The following is a 14949-nucleotide window of genomic DNA, read 5'->3' on the forward strand; positions in this document are numbered from 1 at the left end:
TCCGAAAGACGACTTCCCTTTGCCAAATATACACATCCTGATTGACAATTGCGCCAAGCATGAGTTACAATCATTCGTAGATAGATTCACTGGTTATCATCAAATCTGGATGGATGAGGAGGACGCTGAGAAAACAGCTTTCATTACGCCATGGGGAGTGTACTGTTACAAGATGATGCCGTTTGGCCTGAAGAATGCAGGGGCAACCTACATGAGGGCCATGACTACCATCTTCCATGATATGATACACAAGGAGATAGAGATATATGTGGACAATGTTATTATCAAATCCAAGAAGGCCACTAACCACATGGAAGATTTGAGGAAATTCTTCAATAGACTACGGAGGTATAACCTGAAACTAAATCATGCAAAGTACGCATTTGGGGCTCCTGCTGGGAAATTGATTGGATTTATTGTGAGCCGCCAAGGAATAGAACTGGATCCATTGAAAGTCAAAGCAATTCAAGAACTACCACCGCCAAAGAACAAGAAGGATGTGATGAGTTTCTTGGGAAGGCTTAACTACATTAGCCGGTTCATAGCACAATCTACAGTTATCTGTGAGCCAATCTTTATAATGTTGAAGAATGATGCCGCTACCAAATGGACCGATGACTGCCAAAAGGCCCTCGACAAAATCAAAGAGTACTTGTCAACACCACCAGTCTTAGTCCCACCCGATCCAGGTAGACCCTTATTACTCTACCTTGCAGCATTAGATGGAGCTTTTGGCTGCGTTCTGGGGTAGCACGATGAAACAGGAAGGAAGGAACAAGCCATTTATTATCTCAATAAGAAGTTCACCCCTTACGAGGCTCGGTATTCTCTATTGGAACGCACATGTTGTGCTTTGACTTGGGTAGCTTAAAAGCTGAGACATTACTTTTGTGCATATACTACATATCTCATATCGAGAATGGATCCCTTGAAGTACATCTTTCAGAAGCCCATGCCCATCGGCAAGTTAGCCAAGTGGCAAATCCTGTTAAGCTAGTTCAACATTGTTTACGTAACTCAGAAAGCGGTAAAGGGACAGGCACTGGCAGACCACCTTGCTAAAAACCCCATGGATGGAGGATACAAACCCCTAAAAACATATTTTCCTGATGAAGAGGTATTGTTCATAGGAGAAGACATTGTAGAATCCTATGATGGTTGGAGAATGTTCTTTGATGGAGCGGCAAACTTCAAAGGAGTTGGCATAGGAGCAGTCCTACTATCAGAAACCGGTCAGCATTATCCGGTATCTGCCAAACTCAGGTTCCCCTGCACCAATAATATGGCTGAGTATGAAGCCTACATCTTAGGACTCAAAATAGCCATTGACATGAACATTCAAGAGATGCTAGTAATTGGAGATTCAGACTTACTTATACATCAGGTACAAGAATAATGGCCAACCAAGAGCTCCAAGATACCCCCATATCTGCATCATGTACAGGAATTGAGAAAGAGGTTCAAAATGAGTTCGTCGATGCATTGGCTACCCTATCATCTATGATACAACATCCACACAAGAATTTCATTGATCCCATTCCAGTGAAGATCCATGATCAGCCAGCTTACTGAGCCCATGTTGAAGAGGAAGCAGACGGAAAGCCTTGGTTTCATGATATCAAGGAATATTTGGCAAAAGAAGAGTACCCGGAGCTTGCTAATCCTATTCTAAAATGCACACTTTGGAGATTGTCCAACAAATTCTTTCACAGCGGAGGAATCCTTTATAGGAGGACTCGTGATTTATGGTTATTAAGATGTGTTAACGCAAAGGAAGCATCCAGGCTGCTAGAGGAAATTCATGCGGGGACTTGCGGTCCACATATGAACGGTTTTGTCTTAGCAAAGAAGATACTCCGGGCTGGTTACTTTTGGATGACTATGGAAAAAGACTGTATCCAGTATGTCCGTAAATGCCACCACTGTCAAATACATGCAGACATGATAAAGGTACCTCCGAGCGAGCTTAACACAACAAGCTCACAGTGGCCGTTCGCCGCCTGGGGAATAGATGTTATTGGACCAATCCAGCCTGCTGCTTCCAACGGATACAGGTTTATCCTAGTAGCCATCGACTATTTCACTAAATGGGTCGAAGCAGCATCTTATAGAGCAACAACTAAGAAAGTCGTGGTAGATTTTGTCCGCGGCCGCATTGTTTGTCGATTCAGAATTCCAAAGTCAATCATCACTGATAATGGCTCCAACCTCAACAACGACTTGATGAAAGCTATGTGTGAAACCTTCAAGATCAGACACAAGAATTTCACACCCTACAAGCCTCAGATAAATAGAGCTATAGAAGCCGCCAATAAAAATATCAAGAAGATATTGAGAAAAATGATAGAGAGGCATAAATAGTGGTACGATAAGTTATCATTTGCCCTTCTTGGATGTCGCACCACAGTCCGCACATCAACCGGGGCAACCCCTTATATGCTGGTTTACGATACTGAGGTTGTCATTCCCGTTGAGGTAGAAATTCCTTCTCTAAGGATCATACAAGAAGCTGAGCTCAATGATGCAGAGTGGGTAAAAAGTCATTATGAGCAACTAGCCCTTATAGATGAAAAAAGAATGAATGTAGTTTGCCATGGTCAACTCTATCAGAACAGAATATCCAAAGCCTTCAACAAAAAAGTCAAACCAAGACAATTCACACCGGGGCAGCTGGTGTTGAAGAAAATTTTTCCGCATCAAGATGAAGCCAAAAAAAAGTTCTCTCCCAACTGGCAGGGTTCATACGTGGTTTACCGGGTTTTGAGAGGAGGAGCCCTTATACTTGCAGAAATGGACAGAGAAGTCTGGCCAAAGCCGATCAACTCAAATGCAGTCAAGCGTTACTATGTATTATCTTTATGCTTTCCTTATATGATGTAAATTGAACTACGCCTGACCTGATTCCTGTTTAAGAGAGGATACATAGGACTCCCTATAGGTTCGGTTACAATTCAATAAAAAATTTATTTCTCCCCACAATTGGAAACTAGGGCAGAATTATGAGGAGGGCCCTCAAAATTTCAAAGTAATTTCAGCTGATCGCCGCACGAGCAGTAGTCAGAAGCGTCAACCCATCAAACTGGGGTAGAATTTTGAGAAGGACCCTCAACATTCCGTAGCAGGAGAGGTTGCAATGTCCTGAACTACATCACAGTCGTCGGTTCATCTAAAAGCTTTTTTTAACTATACATTTATGTCATACTTTTACAAAATCATGCGTGTTTATTATTGAAATTGCTTTGTTTAGCACGCTACCCCAATGATGCAGATGATATCACCGGATCAAAGCTGAACAAGTCAAGCAAAGCCAGCGGGGATACAAACTAACCTTCCCCCTTACAAAACTAACGACTTTTCTTTGGATGCAGGCATTAGGACTGCGAAATCAGTAAACATACTACACACCACAGAACAAACATTGTTCAAGAATGCGACTCTCCGAACCGTTGCACTTACCAACATTTGCTATAAGTACACACCCGTGATGTTCCGTATGTCACAATGTTCCCAGTAATCACAACGCCGCAATATGCTATCAGCTAAGAAAACTCTACTGTCATTTGTTATCTTATTTCTTGCATAAGGCTACCATTCTGCCTTCCGAGACTAAACGTTGTCTTCATCTGTATCTACATTGCATAAGGCTACCATTCTGCCTTCCAAGGTTAAGCTCTACCTCCATCTGCATCCTTGCATAAGGCTACTATTCTGCCTTCGAATTTTCATAAGGCTATCATTCTGCCTTCCGAGACTGAACATTGTCTCTATCTGCATTCTTGCATAAGGCTACTATTCTTCCTTCCAATTTGCATAAGGCTACCATTTTGCTTTCCGAGACTAAACGTTGTCTCCATCCGCATTCTTGCATAATGCTACCATTCTACCTTCCGAGGTTAAGCTCTACCTCCGTCTGCATCTGCATTGCATAAGGCTACTATTTTGCCTTCCAATCTGCATAAGGCTACCATTCTGCCTTCTGAGGTTAAGCTCTACCTCCATCTGCATTCGCATCTTTGCATAAGGCTACTTTTCTGCCTTTCGAGGCTAAGCTCTACTTCCAATTTTCTTTGAAACTAAGCACTATCTCAAGCACTATTTATCTCGCTTTTCTTACGGGCTAAGCTCTGTCTTGTCCATACAATTGCTTCCTTCATGGGCTGAAATATCGCCAACTCATCCAAAGGCGTCATCCTTCGGAGACACCATCTTCATAGTCCGAGAACACCATGTCATGTCCTGATGATCTCTTTCAATCTTTTGCATATCATTATTCAAAGACATCATGGTTCGGAGGCACCATCCTCATAGCCCGAGAACATCATTTCATGTCCTGCGAATCCTTTATCATACGCTTCATGGCCCATGACATCATGGTCTAAGGACATCATCCTCATTGTTCGAAGACAACCTTCATGGTCCAACGGGAATTTGCATCATATTTAAATTTACACACAATATATGCTTGTATTGTGTATTTGTAGGTAAACCGGCGAGCAACGGGTACCCCAGCAGGAGCGATCCCGCTCCAGTTCCCACAGCCATATCAAACCTAACTATTTCTGTAAACCGCGCACTCACCCGGCTCTAGATATTGCGTCCGTTCTTGAAATATTGTCAATGACATACTCTGCCGTTCGATCCTGAACTACATACGGCCTGATTCCTGTAAAACCAGGGATATGTAGGAAGCTCAGAAGCTAGAGTGCGGCCTAAATCTTCTTCAAACTGTTTCGCTCGGTCAAAATTGGCCATCATATCTTTACCCAACAACTCTGTCATTCTTCCCGGATAAAGAGGGGCAGCTGTTGATACCCAATATTTCCCTATATATTTTCAATATGCAAAATAACTTCAAATAGCATATATATATATATATATATATATATATATATATATATAAGCATGTCCAAATATTTTATTATTTTTCCCATAATTTTAAAGGTTTAATTTGATTTATTTTCTCCCTTTTTATCCTTAAATCCTCAATAATTATTTTTAAAATTATTGTTTTGATAATTAATCTATAGTTACTCTATATTTATTCCAAAATATGGCTAAAGTAATTTTTTACATATTTGTACAATTATATTTAGTATTTTTAAAGCTAAATTGCACATAATTGCAATACTAGCCCTTTTTAGATTTAATTATGTTTATAAGCATAAAATTAGATCATGTATTTTTAAATTGTTAATTAGGTATTATAAATCACATTAGTACTTTCAATTTATTTTTCAGAAACTATTTACTATTTTTTATAAATTAAAAGGAAATATTGGCTATTTAAATAACACTCCCTTTTGTATTTCAATTATAGCCAAATCAAGACCCAATTCCCAGCCCAATATTAATTAAAAACCTTACCCCAACCCAATTGAAAACCCACCAGAACAAGCCCAAACCCGGATCCCTACCTACCTCATTCAATCTGACTGTTGATCATTCAGATCAACGGTCCCCTTCCTAAATTAAACCAAATGACCCCCCCCCCAAACCCTCTCATTCCTCACTCAACCGACTCTTATCTCTCTCTTTCTATCTCTAGTTCTCTCTAGAACCTTTCCCCCTCCCCTCCTCTCCGATGAACTTCACCCACTTTCTCCGGCCATCTTCTTGCCTGAATCCATGGTGGTCCCACCACCTACCAGCCTTGTGGTTCCCTCTTGAACGTGTATCACCATTTTGAGGCCTTCATGTGAACCAGAGGCGGTTCACTCGCCTCCCATGGTTTCTCATGCCATTTTCCGGCCATCCATGGCCATTCGAGTATGATCTGCAACTTTTCCGGCTAGATCGGTAACTCTTCAAGGTTTTCTTACTTTCTCTGGATTCTCCGAAACCTAATTTTAAAGACTTTCCGATTTTCTTTCAAATCTGTCTTAGATCTGTGTATGTTATGAACCTCCTGGTGTTTTTCTCAAAGGTTTTTCTGATTTTTCAAAGTGACTCTCCGTCTTCAAGATTAGGGTTTCTTAGACCATTTTAAAAGACTTCTCCTCTGATTTTCAGTATTGTCCTATGATTTTACTATGTTTAAACGATTTGTTTATGTTTTCTTCTACCTGATTCATCGTGTTGAAAACCTTAAGTATTTTTGGTTCTATCCGAGGTTCTGGAACTGTCTTTGTTTATTTTGTATGAATACTTGTTTCGATTGAGTTCTCTATGGTTAGATCCTTTACTTTGTTTATCTTAACTTATTCTGATTTCTCACCGCTTTTAACTCAAGGGTTGAGGCTAGCACTCAAGTATGGGCCGAAGCGGTTGAAACTCTGCTGTGATTCCCAACTCGTACTCAACCAAGTCACAAGAACTTTCCAAATCAAGGAACAAAGGTTGAAAAAATATCAAACCGAGGTCTGCAAGCTACTGCCTGAGTTCGACGAATGCCAGCTTGACCAGATCTCACGTGTGCAGAATGCCAAAGCGGACGGCCTTGCCAAATTAGCCGTATCCACCAAAAGCATCACGACCGGGGATAAAAGCATAGTCCACCTCCTCAACTCATCACTAGATCAAATCGAGGTAAGAACCATAAACTTGAATTGGGATTGTCGCAATCGTATTATCGCCTATTTGCAGGATGTCATTATTGATACCCAATTTTTTTCTATATATTTTCAATATGCAAAATAACTTCAAAATAGCATATATATGCATATATAAGCATGTACAAGTGTTTTATTATTTTTTTCCATAATTTTAAAGGTTTAAATTGATTTATTTTCTCCCCTTTTATCCATAAAATCCTCAATAATTATTTTCAAAATTATTGTTTTGATAACTAATCTATGGTATTTCTATATTTATCTCAAAATATGACTAAAATAATTTTTTACATATTTTTATAATTATATTTATTATTTTTAAAGTTAAATTGCACATAATTACAATACTAGCCCTTTTTAGATTTAATTATGTTTATTCATATAATATTGGATTTTGTATTTTTAAATTGTTAATTAGGTATTATAAATCACTTTAATACTTTCAATTTATTTTTTAGAAACTATTTACTATATTTTATAAATTAAAAAGGGAAAATTGGATATTTAAATAACAACCCCTTTTGTATTTCAATTATAGCCAAATCAAGACCAAATTCCCAGCCCAAATTTAATTAAAAACCGAACCCCAACCCAATTGAAAACCCACCAGACCAAGCCCAAACCCGGATCCCCACCTACCCCATTTAATCTGGACCGTTGATCATTCAGATCAACGGTCCCCAGCTCCCCTTCCTAAATTAAACCAAACGACCCCCCAAACCCTCTCATTCCTCACTCAACCGACTCTCATCTCTCTCTATCTATATCTGAATCTCTCTAGAACCTTTCCTCCTCCCCTCCTCTCCGATGAACTTTACCCACCTTCTCCTGCCATCTCCTTGCCTGAATCAATGGTGTTCTCACTACCTACCAGCCTTATGGCTCTTTCTTGAACGTGTATCACCGTTTTGAGGCCTTCAAGTGAACCAGAAGCAGTTCACTCACCTCCCATGGTTTCTCATGCCATTTTCCGGCCATCTATGACCGTTCGAGTAAGATCTGCAACTTTTCCGGCTAGATCGGTAACTCTTCAAGGTTTTCTTACTTTCTCTGGGTTCTCCGAAACCCTAACTTTAAATACTTTCCGATTTTCTTTTAGATCTATCTTAGATCTGTGTATGTTATGAACCTCCTGGTGTTTTTCTCAAAGGTTTTTCCGATTTTTCAAAACGATTCTCCGTCTTCAAGATTAGAGTTTCTTAGACCCTTTTAAAAGACTTCTCCTCTGATTTTCAGTATTGTCCTATGATTTTACTATGTTTAAACGGTTTGTTTATGTTTTCTTCTACCTGATTCATCGTGTTGAAAACCTTAAGTATTTTTGGTTCTATCTGAGGTTCAGGAACTGTCTTTGTTTATTTTGCATGATACTTGTTTTGATTGAGTTCTGTATGGTTAGATCCTTTTCTTTGTTTATCTTAACTGATTCTGAGTTCTCACCGCTTTTACTCAACTTTGTTAAAACCCTAATTTCTTAAAGATTTTCCTTATTTGTTACTGTGAATTTTAAAGACTTCCTTTACTTGTTTCTGTGTGTTGGTCTTATCTCCTTTACCTATTGCTATGTGTTAGACTGGTTTCTTCATTTTGGTTATATGTGAAGGCCATGACTACTTGACTTTGTTGATTACCATGCTTCGAGTAGTCCTTAGCCTACTCATGTCACTTCTGTATATTTGTTTTCATCTAGTTTGCTTCTTCTTGTCAATATGTTTGACCCTGCATATCTGATACACCTGTTCATTCTTTTCTATTTATATGTCGAAGTGCAGAATCATGACTCCCTTTTGATTGATCCTTATTCCCTTAATTTACGATTTTATTGCAAGGTTTTCTTATAATCCCCTAAATTTTACTCATTTGTTTAAAGTTGATTGATTTCATTTTCTTATTTACTGTGGTGCTTCATTCTTGCTGAATCCTTTCCTCAAATTAAGTATATTATGTACTTAGACTCAATTATATACTCTATACTTTTACCACCCCTTATTTGGTAAAAGTCAATCTTTCTCAAACTGATTTCCTTTCCTTAAAGTTATCCCAGTTAGTATCCATTGAGTTGTAATTCCTTGTTTAAAGGGGAGTACTTGTATTAGTATGATTCTAATTGTGATTACTTCTATATTTGTGCTAAACCTTTACTTGTTACCTTATTTTCTACCTATTTTTAAAGCTATAAATACTCCACCCTCTCTTCTCTAAACACACGAATAATAGTTCAGAACTCACACATACACATTCAAACTCTCTCTTCTTTCTCTACTACTTTGTACTACTGTTTTGCCTAGCCGGCTGAAAGCCAAGGCTTGGATGTGGAGCTCTGATTGCTTTACTTTTTCTGCACTTTGCTTCCTCAACTGGTATGTCCTAGTTTAATTTGAAGGCCTCAACAATAAAATGCTTCTCTTATTGTCTACTTCTACTTGTGGTTCTGTTGTGCAACCTGTAGTTGAGTTACATTACTAGCATGTTATTATGTCTCCCCTTCCTTTCAAATTAATGTATTCCCTTATTTGTGTTTCAAATCATGCCTTGTTAATCATTTACCGTGTACTTACCATCTTATGAACACATAATTCATATCCCTTCAATATGTTTATATTCTTTCTGACTGGTTTGTGATTGTGCCAGTATCAGCTATTGCTGTGCATGTCCAAACCATACCCTTGCTGGGGTTATGTGTTTACAGTCAAATGTCTGTGTATCCCAAATCCTATGACCCCCTGTGTGACTACTGATTCTATGTGTGATCCCATCTTAAGGTGTTTGAGTTTTGTTTACTACTACAACTACTTTCAATCATCTCTGTTACTGATTGCTTTCAAAATGGATGTGTCAATCCAGTTTTTAAACAAGCTCCTTTCAAACTATGTCAATAACTATCACATATCTTCTAGGTTACTAAGTTCTGCCCATTTTGTATGAGCCTTGCTTTGGGAACCTTGAGCTCCCTCTAAACAAGGACACATAAGAGCTGGCCCTTCCACACTGCACTTACTCTTGGTTATGCAATCTGGGTGTAAGCACTGCTCGGGATCCCTTGAGGTCTTTAGGAAACTCTGACATACCCAGATATGAGAAAGGCTATGGAAAAATATTGGTATTTGAGGTAGTTTATTGCATAGCTCAGAAAGGAAGTCCTAATCAGGATTCCTATAATGTAGCTTATTATTTTTCACTTCTATTTATGTAATTCATTCACATGGCCTGTAATAATTTGTAAACAAGTATTGGGGTGGCTAGTGAAAAGGGATGAGGTAAATATGCATGCTATAATTTGTTGAGGGTAGAAAACCTGTCATTAGGTTTATATTCCTAATTGTAGAATAGAAACCATGTTTAGGATTCATTCATGCATTAGAAATCATGTTCTTAGCACCTACGTTTCTTGCTTTAGCACCTTATTCATTAATCCGTGCTTTATGTCTATCACTTAGAAATCCTGCTCCTAGGACAAATAACAACATTGCCATAAAAACTGTTACTCATGAAGTCGTATTTCAACAATTTTGCAACTCTTGTGTACATTTAGATATCATGCCTTAGGGATTCTATTTTTTTTTTTCAACAACCCTGCCATTCACATGTGCATATTAGATATCATGTTCTAGGATCCTGTTTGCATTTTGTTTAAAACGCCTAGTTAATTACCGATTCATGAAAAGGTAGTAAAGTAATAATTTTCATATCGTAAAGTTTCTGAATAAATTTGGTAACAATCTCTGCAAGAGAACAACATGTTTTCGGTAAAAATAATCTCCAAATTGTCTTAGTAACTCTGAATAACTAATGCATATTGCTTTACGCCTAGGCAAGCCTTAGGTAATAATTTAAATAAAATTGAAATTGCCTTTGTTTAATTATCAACTGTTAAAATTAGTAGGCAAACCTGATTCGGACTTCTTTTCTGAGTCATGTAATAAATCTGAATCTGATGTTATCACTTAAACACCCTGCTTTAGGATTCTGAATTCAGACCTTAATTGTGTATGAGTCATGCTGTCTATGTGCATTATTTGTGGAGGCATATCTGAGCCTTCTGCTTGTTTTTGTGTTTTTCCCCTTTAAATGCAGTCCTACTTGTTTTGTATGTCGCCTTAGTATTTTTCCTTTAAACCTGAGGGTCTGCCTAGAACCTCCTTATAGGATAGGAGTCCTAAATTCCTCTGTGACTGATAGGAAGGGACGGGTAACAACATGCAATAAGAGTCGAGACCAACCTTCGCTTAATGGACTTTACGGGGCGGGAAGGGTAGATCTGGATATGATGACCGGTGCGCTAATACCATGTGTATCCCCTCTTTCGATAAGTGTCATACCGGGTATTACATTGATGTGATCCATATTACAAACAAACCTAGGACACCCCTTTTACATTCATAAGCATGCTTCGATTGTAACTCTTTTCAAAACCTTGCTTTCATTAATCGTTTTCAAACACTTGTGTACTTAAATCCCCTATTATCTGAGCCCTACTTGTCTATTTTCTAGTTGCACAAATTAACAAAAATTGTCTGGTCGGGAACCACACTAGTGGATCCTGAGGGGTGCCTAACACCTTCTCCTTAGGATAATTTCAAGCCCTTACCCTATCTCTGGTTATCAAACGTAGTTATAGATGAACCTTATAGGTGCCCTAACATACCTTAAAATCATTATGTGGCGACTCTTCAAAAATACAAACCCCATTCCCAAAAGGAATGAGTTGTCCCATACCCAAAGTGTCATGAACCTGATCCCGTGAGGGAAAAAAGGGGGGCGCGACATGCATACTCCCAAACAACAAGAAAGAAGCCAAGAAACTAAGAATACAAACAACCAGATATAGTCTTCTCCATAGAGACTTGTACAAGAGAACTTATGACGCCCCTCTAGCGAAGTGTATGGGCCCAACCCAGACCCAGCACATCCTCGATGAATTCCATGAAGGCTATTGCGGTGCTCAGTCCGCCAATCGAGCACTAGTTAGATGCCTCATACGGGTGGGATACTATTGGCCCACCATGAAAAATGATGCCTCATACTTCCTGAGATAATGCGAACAATGCCAAAAGTATGCCCATTCACCAAGCAGGCGAACACCTCTACTTGGTCACCTCCCCGTGGTCGTTCATCAAATAGGGAATGGACATCATGGCCCCCTTCCTAGCAGGACGAGGTAATGTACGTTTCCTTTTGATTTTAACTTTCTATTTCTCTATATGGGTGGAAGCAGGAGCGTTCACCCAAATATGGGAACAAGAAGTAATCACCTTTATATGGAGGTACACCATCTGCCGATTCGGCCTACCTAAGGAAATTAACTATGACAACGGACCTCAGTTCACGGGAAAGAAAATCGCAAGATTCTTCAAGAAATGGCATATCAAGAGGATACTTTCAACCCCATATCATCGAGCGGGTAATGGACAAACAGAGTCCTCCAACAAGTCCATACTAAACATCATGAAGAAAAAGCTTAAAGATGCCAAGGGACTATGGCCAGAAATATTGCTAGAAGTGTTATGGGCATACTGAACAACTCTGAAGACGAGCATAGGAGAGACACCATACTTGTTGGTCTATGGGATCGAGGCAGTAATATCGGTCGAAGTCGGAGAACCCAGCTTTAGGTACTCTCATAAAAGCGGTACGAGTAACAATGAGAGTAGAAGGCAGGAGCTCGACGAAATCAATGAGCAAAGAGATATGTCATACATAAGAATGGTCGCCCAAAAACAACAAGCAGAATGCTATTACAACAAGAAAGCAGAGGTTCGGCAGCATAAGGTCGGGGACTACGTGCTAAAAGCCAAAACTCAAACGAGCAACGACCCCCGGGAAGGCAAGCTGGGAATAAACTGGGACGGTCCGTAAAAAATCACTGCCAAAGCGAACAAGGGTTCATTCCAATTAGAGACAATGGAAGGGAAGAAATTAACAAACAATTGGAACATCTGTGAACAACTAATTTTTGACCACACCTGAATTTTATATTTTTTTAGTGTAAATATTTCTTTTAGGTCTAATCTTCGTATTTTAAACTTTTAGCATACTTATAATAGGCTTTGTTTGACAAAATTAATTAATTAAAAAAATTACAAAAATATTCACATACTTATAGTACAAATTTCATTTTTATTTATAAAGAGAAAAAGAAATTTTCTAAAAATTTTTTTGCTTTCTTTTAATTAGTATTTTAATTAGCAAGCTATAGAATCTTTCTTAGTTTCATTTAAAGTATATGTAAATATTTAATTTTACTATATTGTAAGAAATGTTAGTTATTTTTCTAATCTTCATAATTTAATTAGCTTTTAAAATAAAAGACAAAAAAAAGAAAGAAAGAAAGAAAGAAAGAAAGAAAGGCAAAATAAAGTAAAATCACGTTAACAAACTTTATTAAAATCTGATTTTTACTTTAAAACCCAAACACCATAATCCCCATTTTCCCTCATATCCCTCACGTATTCCCCACAAATATTCACCCCTCACTCCCACGTTCCCATTCTTCCTCACCATCAACACACACCCATTTCAATTCTTTCCACAACCTCAATCCCACGTCCCCACTTCAAATCCTTGGCACAAGATTAGATAACTACTTTTATTCCTCTTTATAAAGAGGTTTAAAGAAGAACGAAAAAAAGAGAGGAAGAAGACTGAAGGAAGAAATTTTATTGAGTGAAGAGTTTGACAAATATTTGGTTTCTTCAATTATTTAAAAAAACTTTAGAAAGAGAAAATGGAGTTTGAATAGGAGCAAAGGTTCGAGTGGACGTTTGGTTACTGCTTTTGTTCCGATTTCGAGTTTCCCATTTCCTGTGGTTGCTATCTTTCTCATTTAGAATTTTTGAAATTGAAGTTTGTACTAGTTTTTATTATTATTGGTAAAAGAAGCTTCACCTTACATGTTTTGTTCTAATCTTTGTTTAATCTATTTTAATGTGTTTGTTGAAAATAAAGTGTAAATAGCTGTCTTATAAGAATTAAGATCTATTAAGAAGTTGTTGTGTTGCTAAAGTTTATATCTCATTTATTATTGAAGTTGTTCTTTTTATGTGTTATTCTGAAAGTTTCTTTCTCTTTCAATGTGACTAATAGAGAATATCTTACTCCGCATATTTATTTTAGAAAATATTTTAAATGTTTATGATTTGGTTTTCTTTTACTTGTTTGTTAGTTGAAATGTAATGATAATTAGTAGTAACAGAGGGCTACGTGTTTTGGAGAACATAGTATGTTAATAGGAGATTAGATTAACTTATTAAAATTATATTGTGGCCTTGATTTATTCTCTTAAAAATGTAGTTGCTGCGTTTTTCTTCTATTAATGAAGCTCCCCCAAAATATTCATTTTAGTAGATCCTAAGTAATGAAATTCCACACTTATCAATATACTGCAAATGCCCACTACTCCCAAATTTGAGAAGTTTACTTTAGACTAAAGTTCTTTAAATTCCTCTGTGTTAAGATATTAAATTTCACAATCTTTGATCCCTTATGAACAAGACTCAGATCTTAAGGCAATTAATCCATTCACGAATGTTCGTAGAAATGCTGATTAGGCACATTTTTAATTGAACTTCCATGATTATGTACATGTTCGCGTGACATGGTCACAATATCCAAAATAAATCAAGGTACGCATCTGTGCGACTTTGACCAAGCTTTTTGTTAAATAAACTAAGTGTTGTGAATTGTGTACACGTACGCGTGACATGACTCTTGACACACCAAATCACACGAGTATACGTACGCGTAACTCGATAATTCTTTAAGTACGAGTAATCGAGTAATTAAAAGCGGTAAAGGTAAAATGCATATAGGTTCTATAACACATAATTAAATAATTTAAGTTAAGTATAAATTGTTAAGAGACCGTGCTAAAACCATGGAACTCGGGAGTGCCTAACACCTTCTCCCAGGTTAACAGAATTCCTTACCTGGTCATCTGGTATAGCAGACTCAAAACGGAGGCAATCTTCCTCGATTTGGGATTTAAAATAAACCGGTGATTTGGGACACCATAAACTATCTAAAGTGGAGACTCTGAATAAAAGAAATAATTCTATTTTAAATAATGTCACTTAAATTAGAAAAACTCCTTTCTTTCCTATCTCCTTAGAAAAAAGGAGGTGTGACAGCTCTGGCGACTCCGCTGGGGAAAATAACCCAGAACTTCTGTTTAGGGTTTAGAATTCGAGCTTGTAATGTGATCTATACTTGGCTTTATTAATTTGATTTTATTACTGTGTTTTTGGTCCTAATGTGTTAATTGCCGCTTATTTACCGCTTTAATATTATTTGAATTGTATTAAACTGTCTTCTTACGCCTCCCTTTTGAGTCTTTTGAATTTATGGTGCACATGTGCGCGTGTGTGACGATCCGGCCAGTCGTCTCATGAGTTACCACTCCGTT

This window comes from Nicotiana sylvestris, chromosome 3 (genome assembly GCF_000393655.2).
Source record: "Nicotiana sylvestris chromosome 3, ASM39365v2, whole genome shotgun sequence".
In the NCBI taxonomy this organism is placed as follows: domain Eukaryota; kingdom Viridiplantae; phylum Streptophyta; class Magnoliopsida; order Solanales; family Solanaceae; genus Nicotiana; species Nicotiana sylvestris.